At 38.9% G+C, this 22,804-nt stretch overlaps 11 non-coding genes across 11 annotated transcripts; all 11 read right to left on the reverse strand.

Moving 5' to 3' along the window:
• Positions 1-2,128: 2,128 nt before the first annotated feature.
• On the reverse strand, positions 2,129-2,201 carry AC3HAE_039057 (transfer RNA lysine (anticodon UUU)). Its single transcript has one exon. It is a non-coding gene; the product is annotated as a tRNA-Lys (tRNA).
• A 2,362-nt stretch (positions 2,202-4,563) lies between these two features.
• On the reverse strand, positions 4,564-4,636 carry AC3HAE_039058 (transfer RNA lysine (anticodon UUU)). The gene has a single exon. It is a non-coding gene; the product is annotated as a tRNA-Lys (tRNA).
• A 1,752-nt stretch (positions 4,637-6,388) lies between these two features.
• On the reverse strand, positions 6,389-6,461 carry AC3HAE_039059 (transfer RNA lysine (anticodon UUU)). The gene has a single exon. It is a non-coding gene; the product is annotated as a tRNA-Lys (tRNA).
• A 1,145-nt stretch (positions 6,462-7,606) lies between these two features.
• AC3HAE_039061 (transfer RNA lysine (anticodon UUU)) lies at positions 7,607-7,679 on the reverse strand. Its single transcript has one exon. It is a non-coding gene; the product is annotated as a tRNA-Lys (tRNA).
• Positions 7,680-8,212: 533 nt separating this feature from the next.
• On the reverse strand, positions 8,213-8,285 carry AC3HAE_039062 (transfer RNA lysine (anticodon UUU)). The gene has a single exon. It is a non-coding gene; the product is annotated as a tRNA-Lys (tRNA).
• Positions 8,286-17,496: 9,211 nt separating this feature from the next.
• Positions 17,497-17,569, reverse strand: AC3HAE_039064 (transfer RNA lysine (anticodon UUU)). Its single transcript has one exon. It is a non-coding gene; the product is annotated as a tRNA-Lys (tRNA).
• Positions 17,570-18,720: 1,151 nt separating this feature from the next.
• On the reverse strand, positions 18,721-18,793 carry AC3HAE_039065 (transfer RNA lysine (anticodon UUU)). The gene has a single exon. It is a non-coding gene; the product is annotated as a tRNA-Lys (tRNA).
• Positions 18,794-19,938: 1,145 nt separating this feature from the next.
• AC3HAE_039066 (transfer RNA lysine (anticodon UUU)) lies at positions 19,939-20,011 on the reverse strand. The gene has a single exon. It is a non-coding gene; the product is annotated as a tRNA-Lys (tRNA).
• A 536-nt stretch (positions 20,012-20,547) lies between these two features.
• AC3HAE_039067 (transfer RNA lysine (anticodon UUU)) lies at positions 20,548-20,620 on the reverse strand. The gene has a single exon. It is a non-coding gene; the product is annotated as a tRNA-Lys (tRNA).
• A 1,144-nt stretch (positions 20,621-21,764) lies between these two features.
• AC3HAE_039068 (transfer RNA lysine (anticodon UUU)) lies at positions 21,765-21,837 on the reverse strand. The gene has a single exon. It is a non-coding gene; the product is annotated as a tRNA-Lys (tRNA).
• Positions 21,838-22,373: 536 nt separating this feature from the next.
• On the reverse strand, positions 22,374-22,446 carry AC3HAE_039069 (transfer RNA lysine (anticodon UUU)). Its single transcript has one exon. It is a non-coding gene; the product is annotated as a tRNA-Lys (tRNA).
• Positions 22,447-22,804: the final 358 nt, after the last annotated feature.

Consider the following 22,804-nt stretch of genomic DNA (forward strand, 5'->3'; position numbering starts at 1 on the left):
GAATTTCCATTTCAATGACTGTCACAGTAATCAGAATTGAACTGGAGTTTGTTGAAGAGCACAGTGTTCATTAGCCAAAACCTCTGCAGCTGAGAGGTCAAACAAAATGAGACTCATCATTCTGTATTTTAGACAGTGTCAATTAGTCAATCACAATAAATACAAGTAACTAGTTAAACGTCCATTTTGTAGGATCAGAAGGCTTCTGTTTTTAAATCTTTGTAAAGTTTCAATAACGAGCACATCTATTCTAGCACTCTACGACCTATGAAGTGTCAATGAAGTTCTTATAATTGAATTCCCGCCTGAACAGGGACTTGAACCCTGGACCCACAGATTAAAAGTCTGATGCTCTACCGGCTGAGCTATCCAGGCTTCAATAACCTCAACATTTTCCCACATTAAAAATGTTTTAGGTTTCCATTAAAAGTACCTGTACCATCTACAGGGAATTAAAAGCCACAAGCTATGCTTAATGAGGGTACTGCTTTTCATCTTATAAAATGTCTTACAGATAGGGGAATTAGCTCAAATGGTAGAGCTCTCGCTTAGCATGTGAGAGGTAGCGGGATTGATGCCCGCATTCTCTAATAAATTTAGATTTTCACAGAATTTCCATTTCAATGACTGTCACAGTAATCAGAATTGAACTGGAGGTTGTTGAAGAGCACATGGTTCATTAGCCAAAACCTCTGCAGCTGAGAGGTCAAACAAAATGAGACTCATCATTCTGTATTTTAGACAGTGTCAATTAGTCAATCACAATAAATACAAGTAACTAGTTAAACGTCGAATTGTCAGGATCACAAGGATTCCGTTTTTAAATCTTTGTAAAGTATCAATAACGAGCGCGTCTATTCTAGCACTCAACGACCTATGAAGGGTCAATGAAGTTATTATAACTGAAATCCCACCTGAACAGGGACTTGAACGCTGGACCCTCAGATTAAAAGTCTGATGCTCTACCGGCTGAGCTATCCAGGCTTCAATAAACTCAACATTTTCCCATATTAAAAATGTTTTAGGTTTCCATTAAAAGTACCTGTACCATCTACAGGGAATTCAAAGCCACAAGCTATGCTTAATGAGGGTACTGCTTTTTATCTTATAATATGTCTTACAGATAGGGGAATTAGCTCAAATGGTAGAGCGCTCGCTTAGCATGTGAGAGGTAGCGGGATCTATGCCCGCATTCTCCAATAAATTTAGATTTTCACAGAATTTCCATTTCAATGACTGTCACAGTAATCAGAATTGAACTGGAGTTTGTTGAAGAGCACATGGTTCATTAGCCAAAACCTCTGCAGCTTAGAGGTCAAACAAAATGAGACTCATCATTCTGTATTTTAGACAGTGTCAATTAGTCAATTACAATAAATACAAGTAACTAGTTAAATGTCCAATTTGTAGGATCACAAGGCTTCTGTTTTTAAATCTTTGTAAAGTATCAATAACGAGCGCATCTATTCTAGCACTCAACGACCTATGAAGTGTCAATGAAGTTCTTATAATTGAATTCCCGCCTGAACAGGGACTTGAACCCTGGACCCTCAGATTAAAAGTATGATGCTCTACCGGCTGAGCTATCCAGGCATCAATAAACTCAACATTTTCCCACATTAAAAATGTTTTAGGTTTCCATTAAAAGTACCTGTACCATCTACAGGGAATTCAAAGCCACAAGCTATGCTTAATGAGGGTACTGCTTTTCATCTTATAAAATGTCTTACAGATAGGGGAATTAGCTCAAATGGTAGAGCGCTCGCTTAGCATGTGAGAGGTAGCGGGATTGATGCCCGCATTCTCCAATAAATTTAGATTTTCACAGAATTTCCATTTCAATGACTGTCACAGCAATCAGAATTGAACTGGAGTTTGTTGAAGAGCACATGGTTCATTAGCCAAAACCTCTGCAGCTGAGAGGTCAAACAAAATGAGACTCATCATTCTGTATTTAGACAGTGTCAATTATTCAATTACAATAAATACAAGTAACTATTTAAACGTCCAATTTGCAGGATCACAAGGCTTCTGTTTTTAAATCTTTGTAAAGTATCAATAATGAGCGCATCTATTCTAGCACTCAACAACCTATGAAGTGTCAATGAAGTTCTTATAATTGCATTCCCGCCTGAACAGGGACTTGAACCCTGGACCCTCAGATTAAAAGTCTGATGCTCTACCGGCTGAGCTATCCAGGCTTCAATAGTCTCAACATTTTCCCACATTAAAAATGTTTTAGGTTTCCATTAAAAGTACCTGTACCATCTACAGGGAATTCAAAGCCACAAGCTATGCTTAATGATGGTACTGCTTTTTATCTTATAAAAAGTCTTACAGATAGGGGAATTAGCTCAAATGGTAGAGAGCTCGCTTAGCATGTGAGAGGTAGCGGGATCGATGCCCGTATTCTCCAATAAATTTAGATTTTCACAGAATTTCCATTTCAATGACTGTCACAGTAATCAGAATTGAACTGGAGTTTGTTGAAGAGCACAGTGTTCATTAGCCAAAACCTCTGCAGCTGAGAGGTCAAACAAAATGAGACTCATCATTCTGTATTTTAGACAGTGTCAATTAGTCAATCACAATAAATACAAGTAACTAGTTAAATGTCCAATTTGTAGGATCACAAGGCTTCTGTTTTTAAATCTTTGTAAAGTATCAATAAAGAGCGCATCTATTCTAGCACTCTATGACCTATGAAGTGTCAATGAAGTTCTTATAATTGAATTCCCGCCTGAACAGGGACTTGAACCCTGGACCCACAGATTAAAAGTCTGATGCTCTACCGGCTGAGCTATCCAGGCTTCAATAACCTCAACATTTTCCCACATTAAAAATGTTTTAGGTTTCCATTAAAAGTACCTGTACCATCTACAGGGAATTAAAAGCCACAAGCTATGCTTAATGAGGGTACTGCTTTTCATCTTATAAAATGTCTTACAGATAGGGGAATTAGCTCAAATGGTAGAGCTCTCGCTTAGCATGTGAGAGGTAGCGGGATTGATGCCCGCATTCTCTAATAAATTTAGATTTTCACAGAATTTCCATTTCAATGACTGTCACAGTAATCAGAATTGAACTGGAGGTTGTTGAAGAGCACATGGTTCATTAGCCAAAACCTCTGCAGCTGAGAGGTCAAACAAAATGAGACTCATCATTCTGTATTTTAGACAGTGTCAATTAGTCAATCACAATAAATACAAGTAACTAGTTAAACGTCGAATTGTCAGGATCACAAGGATTCCGTTTTTAAATCTTTGTAAAGTATCAATAACGAGCGCGTCTATTCTAGCACTCAACGACCTATGAAGGGTCAATGAAGTTATTATAACTGAAATCCCACCTGAACAGGGACTTGAACGCTGGACCCTCAGATTAAAAGTCTGATGCTCTACCGGCTGAGCTATCCAGGCTTCAATAAACTCAACATTTTCCCATATTAAAAATGTTTTAGGTTTCCATTAAAAGTACCTGTACCATCTACAGGGAATTCAAAGCCACAAGCTATGCTTAATGAGGGTACTGCTTTTTATCTTATAATATGTCTTACAGATAGGGGAATTAGCTCAAATGGTAGAGCGCTCGCTTAGCATGTGAGAGGTAGCGGGATCTATGCCCGCATTCTCCAATAAATTTAGATTTTCACAGAATTTCCATTTCAATGACTGTCACAGTAATCAGAATTGAACTGGAGTTTGTTGAAGAGCACATGGTTCATTAGCCAAAACCTCTGCAGCTTAGAGGTCAAACAAAATGAGACTCATCATTCTGTATTTTAGACAGTGTCAATTAGTCAATTACAATAAATACAAGTAACTAGTTAAATGTCCAATTTGTAGGATCACAAGGCTTCTGTTTTTAAATCTTTGTAAAGTATCAATAACGAGCGCATCTATTCTAGCACTCAACGACCTATGAAGTGTCAATGAAGTTCTTATAATTGAATTCCCGCCTGAACAGGGACTTGAACCCTGGACCCTCAGATTAAAAGTATGATGCTCTACCGGCTGAGCTATCCAGGCATCAATAAACTCAACATTTTCCCACATTAAAAATGTTTTAGGTTTCCATTAAAAGTACCTGTACCATCTACAGGGAATTCAAAGCCACAAGCTATGCTTAATGAGGGTACTGCTTTTCATCTTATAAAATGTCTTACAGATAGGGGAATTAGCTCAAATGGTAGAGCGCTCGCTTAGCATGTGAGAGGTAGCGGGATTGATGCCCGCATTCTCCAATAAATTTAGATTTTCACAGAATTTCCATTTCAATGACTGTCACAGCAATCAGAATTGAACTGGAGTTTGTTGAAGAGCACATGGTTCATTAGCCAAAACCTCTGCAGCTGAGAGGTCAAACAAAATGAGACTCATCATTCTGTATTTAGACAGTGTCAATTATTCAATTACAATAAATACAAGTAACTATTTAAACGTCCAATTTGCAGGATCACAAGGCTTCTGTTTTTAAATCTTTGTAAAGTATCAATAATGAGCGCATCTATTCTAGCACTCAACAACCTATGAAGTGTCAATGAAGTTCTTATAATTGCATTCCCGCCTGAACAGGGACTTGAACCCTGGACCCTCAGATTAAAAGTCTGATGCTCTACCGGCTGAGCTATCCAGGCTTCAATAGTCTCAACATTTTCCCACATTAAAAATGTTTTAGGTTTCCATTAAAAGTACCTGTACCATCTACAGGGAATTCAAAGCCACAAGCTATGCTTAATGATGGTACTGCTTTTTATCTTATAAAAAGTCTTACAGATAGGGGAATTAGCTCAAATGGTAGAGCGCTCGCTTAGCATGTGAGAGGTAGCGTGATCGATGCCCGCATTCTCCAATAAATTTAGATTTTCACAGAATTTCCATTTCAATGACTGTCACAGTAATCAGAATTGAACTGGAGTTTGTTGAAGAGCACAGTGTTCATTAGCCAAAACCTCTGCAGCTGAGAGGTCAAACAAAATGAGACTCATCATTCTGTATTTAGACAGTGTCAATTATTCAATTACAATAAATACAAGTAACTAGTTAAACGTCCAATTTGCAGGATCACAAGGCTTCTGTTTTTAAATCTTTGTAAAGTATCAATAATAAGCGCATCTATTCTAGCACTCAACGACCTATGAAGTGTCAATGAAGTTCTTATAATTGAATTCCCTCCTGAACAGGGACTTGAACCCTGGACCCTCAGATTAAAAGTCTGATGCTCTACCGGCTGAGCTATCCAGGCTTCAATAATCTCAACATTTTCCCACATTAAAAATGTTTTAGGTCTCCATTAAAAGTACCTGTACCATCTACAGGGAATTCAAAGCCACAAGCTATGCTTAATGATGGTACTGCTTTTTATCTTATAAAAAGTCTTACAGATAGGGGAATTAGCTCAAATGGTAGAGAGCTCGCTTAGCATGTGAGAGGTAGCGGGATCGATGCCCGCATTCTCCAATAAATTTAGATTTTCACAGAATTTCCATTTCAATGACTGTCACAGTAATCAGAATTGAACTGGAGTTTGTTGAAGAGCACAGTGTTTATTAGCCAAAACCTCTGCAGCTGAGAGGTCAAACAAAATGAGACTCATTATTCTGTATTTTAGACAGTGTCAATTAGTCAATTACAATAAATACAAGTAACTAGTTAAATGTCCAATTTGTAGGATCACAAGGCTTCTGTTTTTAAATCTTTGTAAAGTATCAATAACGAGCGCATCTATTCTAGCACTCAACGACCTATGAAGTGTCAATGAAGTTCTTATAATTGAATTCCCGCCTGAACAGGGACTTGAACCCTGGACCCTCAGATTAAAAGTATGATGCTCTACCGGCTGAGCTATCCAGGCATCAATAAACTCAACATTTTCCCACATTAAAAATGTTTTAGGTTTCCATTAAAAGTACCTGTACCATCTACAGGGAATTCAAAGCCACAAGCTATGCTTAATGAGGGTACTGCTTTTTATCTTATAAGATGTCTTACAGATAGGGGAATTAGCTCAAATGGTAGAGCGCTCGCTTAGCATGTGAGAGGTAGCGTGATCGATGCCCGCATTCTCCAATAAATTTAGATTTTCACAGAATTTCCATTTCAATGACTGTCACAGTAATCAGAATTGAACTGGAGTTTGTTGAAGAGCACAGTGTTCATTAGCCAAAACCTCTGCAGCTGAGAGGTCAAACAAAATGAGACTCATCATTCTGTATTTAGACAGTGTCAATTATTCAATTACAATAAATACAAGTAACTAGTTAAACGTCCAATTTGCAGGATCACAAGGCTTCTGTTTTTAAATCTTTGTAAAGTATCAATAATAAGCGCAACTATTCTAGCACTCAACGACCTATGAAGTGTCAATGAAGTTCTTATAATTGAATTCCCGCCTGAACAGGGACTTGAACCCTGGACCCTCAGATTAAAAGTCTGATGCTCTACCGGCTGAGCTATCCAGGCTTCAATAATCTCAACATTTTCCCACATTAAAAATGTTTTAGGTTTCCATTAAAAGTACCTGTACCATCTACAGGGAATTCAAAGCCACAAGCTATGCTTAATGATGGTACTGCTTTTTATCTTATAAAAAGTCTTACAGATAGGGGAATAAGCTCAAATGGTAGAGAGCTCGCTTAGCATGTGAGAGGTAGCGGGATCGATGCCCGCATTCTCCAATAAATTTAGATTTTCACAGAATTTCCATTTCAATGACTGTCACAGTAATCAGAATTGAACTGGAGTTTGTTGAAGAGCACAGTGTTCATTAGCCAAAACCTCTGCAGCTGAGAGGTCAAACAAAATGAGACTCATCATTCTGTATTTTAGACAGTGTCAATTAGTCAATTACAATAAATACAAGTAACTAGTTAAATGTCCAATTTGTAGGATCACAAGGCTTCTGTTTTTAAATCTTTGTAAAGTATCAATAACGAGCGCATCTATTCTAGCACTCAACGACCTATGAAGTGTCAATGAAGTTCTTATAATTGAATTCCCGCCTGAACAGGGACTTGAACCCTGGACCCTCAGATTAAAAGTATGATGCTCTACCGGCTGAGCTATCCAGGCATCAATAAACTCAACATTTTCCCACATTAAAAATGTTTTAGGTTTCCATTAAAAGTACCTGTACCATCTACAGGGAATTCAAAGCCACAAGCTATGCTTAATTAGGGTACTGCTTTTTATCTTATAAGATGTCTTACAGATAGGGGAATTAGCTCAAATGGTAGAGCGCTCGCTTAGCATGTGAGAGGTAGCGTGATCGATGCCCGCATTCTCCAATAAATTTTGATTTTCGTAGAATTTCCATTTCAATGACTGTCACAGTAATCAGAATTGAACTGGAGTTTGTTGAAGAGCACAGTGTTCATTAGCCAAAACCTCTGCATCTGAGAGGTCAAACAAAATGAGACTCATCATTCTGTATTTTAGACAGTGTCAATTAGTCAATCACAATAAATACAAGTAACTAGTTAAACGTCCATTTTGTAGGATCACAAGGCTTCTGTTTTTAAATCTTTGTAAAGTATCATTAACAAGCGCATCTATTCTAGCACTCAACGACCTATGAAGTGTCAATGAAGTTCTTATAATTGAATTCCCGCCTGAACAGGGACTTGAACCCTGGACCCTCAGATTAAAAGTCTGATGCTCTACCGGCTGAGCTATCCAGGCTTCAATAACCTCAACATTTTCCCACATTAAAAATGTTTTAGGTTTCCATTAAAAGTACCTGTACCATCTACAGGGAATTCAAAGCCACAAGCTATGCTTAATGAGGGTACTGCTTTTCATCTTATAAAATGTCTTACAGATAGGGGAATTAGCTCAAATGGTAGAGCGCTCGCTTAGCATGTGAGAGGTAGCGGGATTGATGCCCGCATTCACCAATAAATTTTGATTTTCACAGAATTTCCATTTCAATGACTGTCACAGTAATCAGAATTGAACTGGAGTTTGTTGAAGAGCACATGGTTCATTAGCCAAAACCTCTGCAGCTGAGAGGTCAAACAAAATGACTCATCATTCTGTATTTAGACAGTGTCAATTATTCAATTACAATAAATACAAGTAACTAGTTAAACGTCCAATTTGCAGGATCACAAGGCTTCTGTTTTTAAATCTTTGTAAAGTATCAATAATGAGCGCATCTATTCTAGCACTCAACGACCTATGAAGTGTCAATGAAGTTCTTATAATTGAATTCCCGCCCGAACAGGGACTTGAACCCTGGACCCTCAGATTAAAAGTCTGATGCTCTACCGGCTGAGCTATCCAGGCTTCAATAATCTCAACATTTTTCCACATTAAAAATGTTTTAGGTTTCCATTAAAAGTACCTGTACCATCTACAGGGAATTCAAAGCCACAAGCTATGCTTAATGATGGTACTGCTTTTTATCTTATAAAAAGTCTTACAGATAGGGGAATTAGCTCAAATGGTAGAGAGCTCGCTTAGCATGTGAGAGGTAGTGGGATCGATGCCCGCATTCTCCAATAAATTTAGATTTTCACAGAATTTCCATTTCAATGACTGTCACAGTAATCAGAATTGAACTGGAGTTTGTTGAAGAGCACAGTGTTCATTAGCCAAAACCTCTGCAGCTGAGAGGTCAAACAAAATGAGACTCATCATTCTGTATTTTAGACAGTGTCAATTAGTCAATCACAATAAATACAAGTAACTAGTTAAACGTCCATTTTGTAGGATCAGAAGGCTTCTGTTTTTAAATCTTTGTAAAGTATCAATAACGAGCGCATCTATTCTAGCACTCTACGACCTATGAAGGGTCAATGAAGTTCTTATAATTGAATTCCCGCCTGAACAGGGACTTGAACCCTTGACCCTCAGATTAAAAGTCTGATGCTCTACCGGCTGAGCTATCCAGGCTTCAATAACCTCAACATTTTCCCACATTAAAAATGTTTTAGGTTTCCATTAAAAGTACCTGTACCATCTACAGGGAATTCAAAGCCACAAGCTATGCTTAATGAGGGTACTGCTTTTCATCTTATAAAATGTCTTACAGATAGGGGAATTAGCTCAAATGGTAGAGCGCTCGCTTAGCATGTGAGAGGTAGCGGGATTGATGCCCGCATTCTCCAATAAATTTAGATTTTCACAGAATTTCCATTTCAATGACTGTCACATTAATCAGAATTGAACTGGAGTTTGTTGAAGAGCACATGGTTCATTAGCCAAAACCTCTGCAGCTGAGAGGTCAAACAAAATGAGACTCATCATTCTGTATTTTAGACAGTGTCAATTAGTCAATTACAATAAATACAAGTAACTAGTTAAATGTCCAATTTGTAGGATCACAAGGCTTCTGTTTTTAAATCTTTGTAAAGTATCAATAACGAGCGCATCTATTCTAGCACTCAACGACCTATGAAGTGTCAATGAAGTTCTTATAATTGAATTCCCGCCTGAACAGGGACTTGAACCCTGGACCCTCAGATTAAAAGTATGATGCTCTACCGGCTGAGCTATCCAGGCATCAATAAACTCAACATTTTCCCACATTAAAAATGTTTTAGGTTTCCATTAAAAGTACCTGTACCATCTACAGGGAATTCAAAGCCACAAGCTATGCTTAATGAGGGTACTGCTTTTTATCTTATAAGATGTCTTACAGATAGGGGAATTAGCTCAAATGGTAGAGCGCTCGCTTAGCATGTGAGAGGTAGCGTGATCGATGCCCGCATTCTCCAATAAATTTAGATTTTCACAGAATTTCCATTTCAATGACTGTCACAGTAATCAGAATTGAACTGGAGTTTGTTGAAGAGCACATGGTTCATTAGCCAAAACCTCTGCAGCTGAGAGGTCAAACAAAATGAGACTCGTCATTCTGTATTTAGACAGTGTCAATTATTCAATTACAATAAATACAAGTAACTAGTTAAACGTCCAATTTGCAGGATCACAAGGCTTCTGTTTTTAAATCTTTGTAAAGTATCAATAACGAGCGCATCTATTCTAGCACTCAACGACCTATGAAGTGTCAATGAAGTTCTTGTAATTGAATTCCCGCCTGAACAGGGACTTGAACCCTGGACCCTCAGATTAAAATTATGATGCTCTACCGGCTGAGCTATCCAGGCATCAATAACCTCAACATTTTCCCACATTAAAAATGTTTTAGGTTTCCATTAAAAGTACCTGTACCATCTACAGGGAATTCAAAGCCACAAGCTATGCTTAATGAGGGTACTGCTTTTCATCTTATAAAATGTCTTACAGATAGGGGAATTAGCTCAAATGGTAGAGCGCTCGCTTAGCATGTGAGAGGTAGCGGGATTGATGCCCGCATTCACCAATAAATTTAGATTTTCACAGAATTTCCATTTCAATGACTGTCACAGTAATCAGAATTGAACTGGAGTTTGTTGAAGAGCACATGGTTCATTAGCCAAAACCTCTGCAGCTGAGAGGTCAAACAAAATGAGACTCATCATTCTGTATTTAGACAGTGTCAATTATTCAATTACAATAAATACAAGTAACTAGTTAAACGTCCAATTTGCAGGATCACAAGGCTTCTGTTTTTAAATCTTTGTAAAGTATCAATAATGAGCGCATCTATTCTAGCACTCAACGACCTATGAAGTGTCAATGAAGTTCTTATAATTGAATTCCCGCCTGAACAGGGACTTGAACCCTGGACCCTCAGATTAAATGTCTGATGCTCTACCGGCTGAGCTATCCAGGCTTCAATAAACTCAACATTTTCCCACATTAAAAATGTTTTAGGTTTCCATTAAAAGTACCTGTACCATCTACAGGGAATTCAAAGCCACAAGCTATGCTTAATGATGGTACTGCTTTTTATCTTATAAAAAGTCTTACAGATAGGGGAATTAGCTCAAATGGTAGAGAGCTCGCTTAGCATGTGAGAGGTAGCGGGATCGATGCCCGCATTCTCCAATAAATTTAGATTTTCACAGAATTTCCATTTCAATGACTGTCACAGTAATCAGAATTGAACTGGAGTTTGTTGAAGAGCACAGTGTTCATTAGCCAAAACCTCTGCAGCTGAGAGGTCAAACAAAATGAGACTCATCATTCTGTATTTTAGACAGTGTCAATTATTCAATTACAATAAATACAAGTAACTAGTTAAACGTCGAATTGTCAGGATCACAAGGATTCCATTTTTAAATCTTTGTAAAGTATCAATAACGAGCGCGTCTATTCTAGCACTCAACGACCTATGAAGGGTCAATGAAGTTATTATAACTGAAATCCCACCTGAACAGGGACTTGAACGCTGGACCCTCAGATTAAAAGTCTGATGCTCTACCGGCTGAGCTATCCAGGCTTCAATAAACTCAACATTTTCCCATATTAAAAATGTTTTAGGTTTCCATTAAAAGTACCTGTACCATCTACAGGGAATTAGAAGCCACAAGCTATGCTTAATGAGGGTACTGCTTTTTATCTTATAATTTGTCTTACAGATAGGGGAATTAGCTCAAATGGTAGAGCACTCGCTTAGCATGTGAGAGGTAGCGGGATCGATGCCCGCATTCTCCAATAAATTTAGATTTTCACAGAATTTCCATTTCAATGACTGTCACAGTAATCAGAATTGAACTGGAGTTTGTTGAAGAGCACAGTGTTCATTAGCCAAAACCTCTGCAGCTGAGAGGTCAAACAAAATGAGACTCATCATTCTGTATTTTAGACAGTGTCAATTACAATAAATACAAGTAACTAGTTAAATGTCCAATTTGTAGGATCACAAGGCTTCTGTTTTTAAATCTTTGTAAAGTATCAATAACGAGCGCATCTATTCTAGCACTCAACGACCTATGAAGTGTCAATGAAGTTCTTATAATTGAATTCCCGCCTGAACAGGGACTTGAACCCTGGACCCTCAGATTAAAAGTATGATGCTCTACCGGCTGAGCTATCCAGGCATCAATAAACTCAACATTTTCCCACATTAAAAATGTTTTAGGTTTCCATTAAAAGTACCTGTACCATCTACAGGGAATTCAAAGCCACAAGCTATGCTTAATGAGGGTACTGCTTTTTATCTTATAAGATGTCTTACAGCTAGGGGAATTAGCTCAAATGGTAGAGCGCTCGCTTAGCATGTGAGAGGTAGCGTGATCGATGCCCGCATTCTCCAATAAATTTAGATTTTCACAGAATTTCCATTTCAATGACTGTCACAGTAATCAGAATTGAACTGGAGTTTGTTGAAGAGCACAGTGTTCATTAGCCAAAACCTCTGCAGCTGAGAGGTCAAACAAAATGAGACTCATCATTCTGTATTTTAGACAGTGTCAATTAGTCAATCACAATAAATACAAGTAACTAGTTAAACGTCCATTTTGTAGGATCACAAGGCTTCTGTTTTTAAATCTTTGTAAAGTATCAATAACGAGCGCATCTATTCTAGCACTGAACGACCTATGAAGTGTCAATGAAGTTCTTATAATTGAATTCCCGCCTGAACAGGGACTTGAACCGATCGATTCGGAAATCGTCCCAAGATGGCCGCGCACACGTCGCTGTTTGTTTTCTCCCTCTAACCTTGTGGTGTTTTAAACCTATTTCTAACCTATTTTAAATCTACTTTAATGATTCTAACTGTAGCGTCTACCTGGCCACCTATATTGTTTGTGATCGCCTGCGGATTGGCCTTTTAAAACACTTTTAAGGACGCCTTTTTATTAAACACGTCTCACTGAGTTCAGCCGAAGGCGCCGGCGTCTTACCTCCTCCGGATTCCTCACCCGTACCGATCCCTGGTGTGGTGTTCTCCCTGCTGACCCCCCGGATAATCACCTCGGATCCAGACTGTGTCGAGATTCTGCCGGCCGGCCCTGAGAGCCTGGGGATCCGTGTCACCCAGCATCCTGCGAGTCCCACTGGATAGGGTTGCAAACGAGGGTTGCCCTGCAGCACGCCCGGACCCGCTGAGACTTGGACCTCAGGCTGCCATCCCATCTGCGGAGCTGGCGTACGGATTGGAATCCTGTCGCAGCAACTTCTGCTTCCCTTACCGGTGGTCTGCGGGGAACCGACCTCCTACTGGAACTCGCTAGCTGCGGCTCCCTACCGACGAGTGGGGATCTGCGGGGTACCGGCCTCCTGCTGGACCCCGCTAGCAGCGGCTTCCCATCGGTGAAAAAAGTCCTCAAGTCCTTAAACCTCTTTTATGTACTTGAACTTTGTATGCGGCAGCGGCGAAAATGAGGCTTCTTCCTGCGTTTCTCTTGACATTGTTGCACTTGTCGTGGGGACCTGCGGCGTTACCCCATAACTCTGGCGATGTACACAGTGATGTGCCACGCCCCCCTCTGGGCCCCCTCAGTACAGTAACACTCAGCTGGTCATTGGCTGACCCGGCCTGTCAAATATTGAAGCCCCAAGATGTGCCTGTTTTAAATGACAACTGCCCCATTCGTTTGTTGTGCCTTTCAGTTCTGGAAAATAATTTTAGGCTCACAGAATCCTTAATTATTAACCTCACCAATCCAGATAATGAGGCCATTGTTAAAACGTCAGTTGTTAAAAGGAAGTGTTTTATTTTACTTTTGCTCTTATTGTCAGGTAACATACAGCCAAACCCAGGCCCTCCACTGAATTATCTTGATACTCCTAATGAATTCAGGGCACGGTCTGGACTTGGGATTATCCACATAAATGTTAGGAGTTTACTCCCTAAAATGGACTTAATTAAAATCTGGATACAGACAACCGATACTGATATTCTTGTACTCTCAGAAACCTGGCTGAATAAAAATGTTCCAGACAAGGACATCACTATCAGTGGTTATAATGTTTTTCGTTGTGATCGGCCCAGGAAAGGAGGAGGTGTTGCCATTTATATCAAAAAGAAATTTCAGGCCACACCCATTACCTGTATTTCCTTAACTAAACAATTTGAATTACTTGCCCTAAAACTTGAGTTTTCTCATGACCAGTCTCTTATAGTTATGGGCTGCTACAGACCTCCTTCAGCCTGCAGTGAGACCCTTTCAACCCTATCTAATCATGTGGCAGGGTTTAATTCTAATGAAATTGTTCTTGTGGGAGATCTAAACTATGACTGGCTATCTTCAGCTTCAGACTGCCTAAAAAGTGTCTGTGATTCTCTGAATCTAACCCAGCTCATTGATAGCCCAACCCGACCTAACACAAAATTTCCATCCAGATCCTCACTTCTTGATCTTGTTTTGACCAATGTACCTCATAAGTACAGTAATATAGGTGTTTTTGCGAATGATCTGAGTGATCACTCCACTATCGCAGTGGTTAGAAATGCCAAACTCCCCAAGACCAAGCCACGTATTATATACAAGAGAGATTTTAAACATTTTCATGAACAAGCTTTTATTCGTGACGTGTATAATTGTAAATGGGACAGGATCTCCTTATTTGATGATGTGGAAATGGCCTGGAGTTATTTTTATGATGATTTCCTGAATCTAATTAATAAACACGCCCCCTTTCGGAAATTCAGGGTGAAAGGGCGTAATAATCCCTGGTTTCACCCAGAAATAGGAAATCTTACAAAAGACAGGGATGCTGCATGGGCCAGAGCTCGGAAATCAAAATCCGAAAATGATTGGCTTTGCTTCCGACAGTTACGAAATAAATGTACGGCATCTATTAAGAAGGCAAAAGCTGAGTTTTATCTAACAGAAACTACAAATAACTTAAATGACCCAAAGAAATTTTGGAAGGTGGTGAAGTCAACATCTGGTGTTGTTCAGCAAAATGAACTACCAAATTTTTTGGTCCATGGCTCTGTCAATTTAACAGATAATTTGTCTAAGCTAAATTTTTTTAACGAGCATTTTGTCTCTGTGGGTCATTTATTCGATAATGAATATTCCAGTCAAATAGAATCTGACGTGGCGAAGGAGTCCTTGGATGAGGCTGTAAATAGCCCCCCAGAGAACTCCTTTTACTTTGAACCTGTGTTAGCTTCTGAGGTGTCTAGAGCCCTAACTGGCTTGGATACTAAAAAATCAGCTGGTCCTGATAAATTGGACCCTATCTTCCTGAAGGTGGCTGCAAATTATATAGCTGAGCCCTTGACACACATTTTTAATCTTAGTCTCAGCACTAATACACTCCCAAAAGTTTGGAAATCTGCCTTTGTCCTTCCCCTGTTAAAAGGGGGTGACCCTTCTGACGTAAATAACTACAGGCCTATTTCAAAATTATGCATTGTTGCTAAAATATTGGAAAAAATAATCAGTGAACAACTAAAAGATTTTTTAGACTCTAATAGTATTTTAAATAACTTCCAATCTGGCTTCAGGAAGCAACACAGCACGGTCACGGCTGCCCTGAAAGTTTTTAATGATTTTATTGAAGCACTTGATCTTAAAAAAGTATGTGTTGCCCTTTTTATCGATCTCTCTAAATTCGAAAAAAATTCAAAACCCATTCGAGGTTGTTACTAAGTATAAATACTTAGGTTTCCTTCTAGATACGGAGCTTTCGTTTAAATTGCATATTGAAAACCTGGTAAAAAAACTCAGGCTAAAGCTTGGCTTCTTTTATAGAAATCGTGTGTGTTTCTCTCTGCGAGTGCGTAAATTGCTTGTGTCGTCAACTTTCCTACCAGTAGTTGACTATGGAGATGTGTTGTACATGTGTGCTTCGTCCAAAAGCCTAGCAGCTTTGGACACTGTATATCACAGTGCATTAAGGTTTTTCACTGGCTGTGGTCGTCTCACTCATCACTGTCAGCTCTACTCGATGTCCGGGTGGCCATCTCTGAGCACCCGGAGAGAAACTCATTGGTTGCTTATGATATATAAGGCTCTCCTTGGTATGGTTCCTCCCTACCTCTGTTCACTCCTCCGTCGAACAGAAAATCGATATGCCTTAAGGTCCAGTGATATCTATTGTTTGAGCATTTCTAGAGTGCAGACTGAATTAGGGAAAAAAGCGTTTAGTTATGCCGCTCCATTAACATGGAACAACCTCCAGGCTGAACTGAAATTGTCTGAACTTGTATCTCTTGGTGTATTTCGACACTTCTTAAAGGTCCGACAACAAAAATCATTTGAGCGGTGCCTTTGCTGACCAACCTTGTCACCTTGACCTCCTGCTCCCTGCACTTTTTGTTTTAACCTCTATTGTAACATGGCCCTATTTAATATAATGTAATATTGTAATGTCTTTTGTAATGTATTTTGTATTTTATAATGTTGACGACATGTGCTGCTGCCCTCTTGGCCAGGTCACCCTTGAAAATGAGATCTCGATCTCAACGGGTCTTTTACCTGGCTAAATAAAGGTTAAAAAAATAAAAAACCCTGGACCCTCAGATTAAATGTCTGATGCTCTACCGGCTGAGCTTTCCAGGCTTCAATAACCTCAAGATTTTCCCACATTAAAAATGTTTTAGGTTTCCATTAAAAGTACCTGTACCATCTACAGGGAATTCAAAGCCACAAGCTATGCTTAATGAGGGTACTGCTTTTCATCTTATAAAATGTCTTACAGATAGGGGAATTAGCTCAAATGGTAGAGCGCTCGCTTAGCATGTGAGAGGTAATGGGGTCGATGCCCGCATTCTCCAATACATTTAGATTTTCACAGAATTTCCATTTCAATGACTGTCACAGTAATCAGAATTGAACTGGAGTTTGTTGAAGAGCACAGTGTTCATTAGCCAAAACCTCTGCAGCTGAGAGGTCAAACAAAATGAGACTCATCATTCTGTATTTTAGACAGTGTCAATTAGTCAATCACAATAAATACAAGTAACTAGTTAAACGTCCATTTTGTAGGATCACAAGGCTTCTGTTTTTAAATCTTTGTAAAGTATCAATAACGAGCGCATCTATTCTAGCACTCAACGACCTATGAAGTGTCAATGAAGTTCTTATAATTGAATTCCCGCCTGAACAGGGACTTGAACCCTGGACCCTCAGATTAAAAGTCTGATGCTCTACCGGCTGAGCTAACCAGGCTTCAATAAACTCAACATTTTCCCACATTAAAAATGTTTTAGGTTTCCATTAAAAGTACCTGTACCATCTACAGGGAATTCAAAGCCACAAGCTATGCTTAATGAGGGTACTGCTTTTTATCTTATAAGATGTCTTACAGATAGGGGAATTAGCTCAAATGGTAGAGCGCTCGCTTAGCATGTGAGAGGTAGCGTGATCGATGCCCGCATTCTCTAATCAATTTAGATTTTCACAGAATTTCCATTTCAATGACTGTCACAGTAATCAGAATTGAACTGGAGTTTGTTGAAGAGCACATGGTTCATTAGCCAAAACCTCTGCAGCTGAGAGGTCAAACAAAATGAGACTCATCATTCTGTATTTTAGACAGTGTCAATTATTCAATTACAATAAATACAAGTAACTAGTTAAACGTCCAATTTGCAGGATCACAAGGCTTCTGTTTTTAAATCTTTGTAAAGTATCAATAATGAGCGCATCTATTCTAGCACTCAACGACCTATGAAGTGTCAATGAAGTTCTTATAATTGAATTCCCGCCTGAACAGGGACTTGAACCCTGGACCCTCAGATTAAAAGTCTGATGCTCTACCGGCTGAGCTATCCAGGCTTCAATAATCTCAACATTTTCCCATATTAAAAATGTTTTAGGTTTCCATTAAAAGTACCTGTACCATCTAAAGGGAATTCAAAGCCACAAGCTATGCTTAATGAGGGTACTGCTTTTTATATTATAATATGTCTTACAGATAGGGGAATTAGCTCAAATGGTAGAGCGCTCGCTTAGCATGTGAGAGGTAGCGGGATCGATGCCCGCATTCTCCAATAAATTTAGATTTTCACAGAATTTCCATTTCAATGACTGTCACAGTAATCAGAATTGAACTGGAGTTTGTTGAAGAGCACATGGTTCATTAGCCATAACCTCTGCAGCTGAGAGGTCAAACAAAATGAGACTCATCATTCTGTATTTTAGACAGTGTCAATTAGTCAATCACAATAAATACAAGTAACTAGTTAAACGTCCATTTTGTAGGATCACAAGGCTTCTGTTTTTAAATCTTTGTAAACTATCAGCGCATCTAACGAGCGCATCTATTCTAGCACTCAACGACCTATGAAGTGTCAATGAAGTTCTTATAATTGAATTCCCGCCTGAACAGGGACTTGAACCCTAGACCCTCAGATTAAAAGTCTGATACTCTACCGGCTGAGCTATCCAGGCTTCAATAACCTCAACGTTTTCCCACATTAAAAATGTTTTAGGTTTCCATTAAAAGTACCTGTACCATCTACAGGGAATTCAAAGCCACAAGCTATGCTTAATGAGGGTACTGCTTTTCATCTTATAAAATGTCTTACAGATAGGGGAATTAGCTCAAATGGTAGAGCGCTCGCTTAGCATGTGAGAGGTAGCGTGATCGATGCCCGCATTCTCTAATCAATTTAGATTTTCACAGAATTTCCATTTCAATGACTGTCACAGTAATCAGAATTGAACTGGAGTTTGTTGAAGAGCACATGGTTCATTAGCCAAAACCTCTGCAGCTGAGAGGTCAAACAAAATGAGACTCATCATTCTGTATTTTAGACAGTGTCAATTATTCAATTACAATAAATACAAGTAACTAGTTAAACGTCCAATTTGCAGGATCACAAGGCTTCTGTTTTTAAATCTTTGTAAAGTATCAATAATGAGCGCATCTATTCTAGCACTCAACGACCTATGAAGTGTCAATGAAGTTCTTATAATTGAATTCCCGCCTGAACAGGGACTTGAACCCTGGACCCTCAGATTAAAAGTCTGATGCTCTACCGGCTGAGCTACCCAGGCTTCAATAACCTCAAGATTTTCCCACATTAAAAATGTTTTAGGTTTCCATTAAAAGTACCTGTACCATCTACAGGGAATTCAAAGCCACAAGCTATGCTTAATGAGGGTACTGCTTTTCATCTTATAAAATGTCTTACAGATAGGGGAATTAGCTCAAATGGTAGAGCGCTCGCTTAGCATGTGAGAGGTAGCGGGATCGATGCCCGCATTCTCCAATAAATTTAGATTTTCACAGAATTTCCATTTCAATGACTGTCACAGTAATCAGAATTGAACTGGAGTTTGTTGAAGAGCACATGGTTCATTAGCCATAACCTCTGCAGCTGAGAGGTCAAACAAAATGAGAGTCATCATTCTGTATTTTAGACAGTGTCAATTAGTCAATCACAATAAATACAAGTAACTAGTTAAACGTCCAATTTGCAGGATCACAAGGCTTCTGTTTTTAAATCTTTGTAAAGTATCAATAATGAGCGCATCTATTCTAGCACTCAACGACCTATGAAGTGTCAATGAAGTTCTTATAATTGAATTCCCGCCTGAACAGGGACTTGAACCCTGGACCCTCAGATTAAAAGTATGATGCTCTACCGGCTGAGCTATCCAGGCATCAATAATCTAAACATTTTCCCACATTAAAAATGTTTTAGGTTTCCATTAAAAGTACCTGTACCATCTACAGGGAATTCAAAGCCACAAGCTATGCTTAATGAGGGTACTGCTTTTTATCTTATAAGATGTCTTACAGATAGGGGAATTAGCTCCAATGGTAGAGCGCTCGCTTAGCATGTGAGAGGTAGCGTGATCGATGCCTGCATTCTCTAATAAATTTAGATTTTCACAGAATTTCCATTTCAATGACTGTCACAGTAATCAGAATTGAACTGGAGTTTGTTGAAGAGCACATGGTTCATTAGCCAAAACCTCTGCAGCTGAGAGGTCAAACAAAATGAGACTCATCATTCTGTATTTTAGACAGTGTCAATTATTCAATTACAATAAATACAAGTAACTAGTTAAACGTCCAATTTGCAGGATCACAAGGCTTCTGTTTTTAAATCTTTGTAAAGTATCAATAATGAGCGCATCTATTCTAGCACTCAACGACCTATGAAGTGTCAATGAAGTTCTTATAATTGAATTCCCGCCTGAACAGGGACTTGAACCCTGGACCCTCAGATTAAAAGTCTGATGCTCTACCGGCTGAGCTATCCAGGCTTCAATAAACTCAACATTTTCCAATATTAAAAATGTTTTAGGTTTCCATTAAAAGTACCTGTACCATCTACAGGGAATTCAAAGCCACAAGCTATGCTTAATGAGGGTACTGCTTTTTATCTTATAATATGTCTTACAGATAGGGGAATTAGCTCAAATGGTAGAGCGCTCGCTTAGCATGTGAGAGGTAGCGGGATCGATGCCCGCATTCTCCAATAAATTTAGATTTTCACAGAATTTCCATTTCAATGACTGTCACAGTAATCAGAATTGAACTGGAGTTTGTTGAAGAGCACATGGTTCATTAGCCATAACCTCTGCAGCTGAGAGGTCAAACAAAATGAGACTCATCATTCTGTATTTTAGACAGTGTCAATTAGTCAATCACAATAAATACAAGTAACTAGTTAAACGTCCATTTTGTAGGATCACAAGGCTTCTGTTTTTAAATCTTTGTAAACTATCAATAACGAGCGCATCTATTCTAGCACTCAACGACCTATGAAGTGTCAATGAAGTTCTTATAATTGAATTCCCGCCTGAACAGGGACTTGAACCCTAGACCCTCAGATTAAAAGTCTGATGCTCTACCGGCTGAGCTATCCAGGCTTCAATAACCTCAACATTTTCCCACATTAAAAATGTTTTAGGTTTCCATTAAAAGTACCTGTACCATCTACAGGGAATTCAAAGCCACAAGCTATGCTTAATGAGGGTACTGCTTTTCATCTTATAAAATGTCTTACAGATAGGGGAATTAGCTCAAATGGTAGAGCGCTCGCTTAGCATGTGAGAGGTAGCGGGATTGATGCCCGCATTCACCAATAAATTTAGATTTTCACAGAATTTCCATTTCAATGACTGTCACAGTAATCAGAATTGAACTGGAGTTTGTTGAAGAGCACATGGTTCATTAGCCAAAACCTCTGCAGCTGAGAGGTCAAACAAAATGAGACTCATCATTCTGTATTTAGACAGTGTCAATTATTCAATTACAATAAATACAAGTAACTAGTTAAACGTCCAATTTGCAGGATCACAAGGCTTCTGTTTTTAAATCTTTGTAAAGTATCAATAATGAGCGCATCTATTCTAGCACTCAACGACCTATGAAGTGTCAATGAAGTTCTTATAATTGAATTCCCGCCTGAACAGGGACTTGAACCCTGGACCCTCAGATTAAAAGTATGATGCTCTACCGGCTGAGCTATCCAGGCATCAATAATCTAAACATTTTCCCACATTAAAAATGTTTTAGGTTTCCATTAAAAGTACCTGTACCATCTACAGGGAATTCAAAGCCACAAGCTATGCTTAATGAGGGTACTGCTTTTTATCTTATAAGATGTCTTACAGATAGGGGAATTAGCTCCAATGGTAGAGCGCTCGCTTAGCATGTGAGAGGTAGCGTGATCGATGCCCGCATTCTCTAATAAATTTGGATTTTCACAGAATTTCCATTTCAATGACTGTCACAGTAATCAGAATTGAACTGGAGTTTGTTGAAGAGCACATGGTTCATTAGCCAAAACCTCTGCAGCTGAGAGGTCAAACAAAATGAGACTCATCATTCTGTATTTTAGACAGTGTCAATTATTCAATTACAATAAATACAAGTAACTAGTTAAACGTCCAATTTGCAGGATCACAAGGCTTCTGTTTTTAAATCTTTGTAAAGTATCAATAATGAGCGCATCTATTCTAGCACTCAACGACCTATGAAGTGTCAATGAAGTTCTTATAATTGACTTCCCGCCTGAACAGGGACTTGAACCCTGGACCCTCAGATTAAAAGTCTGATGCTCTACCGGCTGAGCTATCCAGGCGTCAATAAACTCAACATTTTCCCATATTAAAAATGTTTTAGGTTTCCATTAAAAGTACCTGTACCATCTACAGGGAATTCAAAGCCACAAGCTATGCTTAATGAGGGTACTGCTTTTTATCTTATAATATGTCTTACAGATAGGGGAATTAGCTCAAATGGTAGAGCGCTCGCTTAGCATGTGAGAGGTAGCGGGATCGATGCCCGCATTCTCCAATAAATTTAGATTTTCACAGAATTTCCATTTCAATGACTGTCACAGTAATCAGAATTGAACTGGAGTTTGTTGAAGAGCACATGGTTCATTAGCCATAACCTCTGCAGCTGAGAGGTCAAACAAATTGAGACTCATCATTCTGTATTTTAGACAGTGTCAATTAGTCAATCACAATAAATACAAGTAACTAGTTAAACGTCCATTTTGTAGGATCACAAGGCTTCTGTTTTTAAATCATTGTAAAGTATCAATAACGAGCGCATCTATTCTAGCACTCAACGACCTATGAAGTGTCAATGAAGTTCTTATAATTGAATTCCCGCCTGAACAGGGACTTGAACCCTAGACCCTCAGATTAAAAGTCTGATGCTCTACCGGCTGAGCTATCCAGGCTTCAATAACCTCAACATTTTCCCACATTAAAAATGTTTTAGGTTTCCATTAAAAGTACCTGTACCATCTACAGGGAATTCAAAGCCACAAGCTATGCTTAATGAGGGTACTGCTTTTCATCTTATAAAATGTCTTACAGATAGGGGAATTAGCTCAAATGGTAGAGCGCTCGCTTAGCATGTGAGAGGTAGCGGGATTGATGCCCGCATTCACCAATAAATTTAGATTTTCACAGAATTTCCATTTCAATGACTGTCACAGTAATCAGAATTGAACTGGAGTTTGTTGAAGAGCACATGGTTCATTAGCCAAAACCTCTGCAGCTGAGAGGTCAAACAAAATGAGACTCATCATTCTG

Source organism: Micromesistius poutassou, assembly GCF_964030765.1.
Source record: "Micromesistius poutassou genome assembly, chromosome: 23".
Lineage (NCBI taxonomy): Eukaryota > Metazoa > Chordata > Actinopteri > Gadiformes > Gadidae > Micromesistius > Micromesistius poutassou.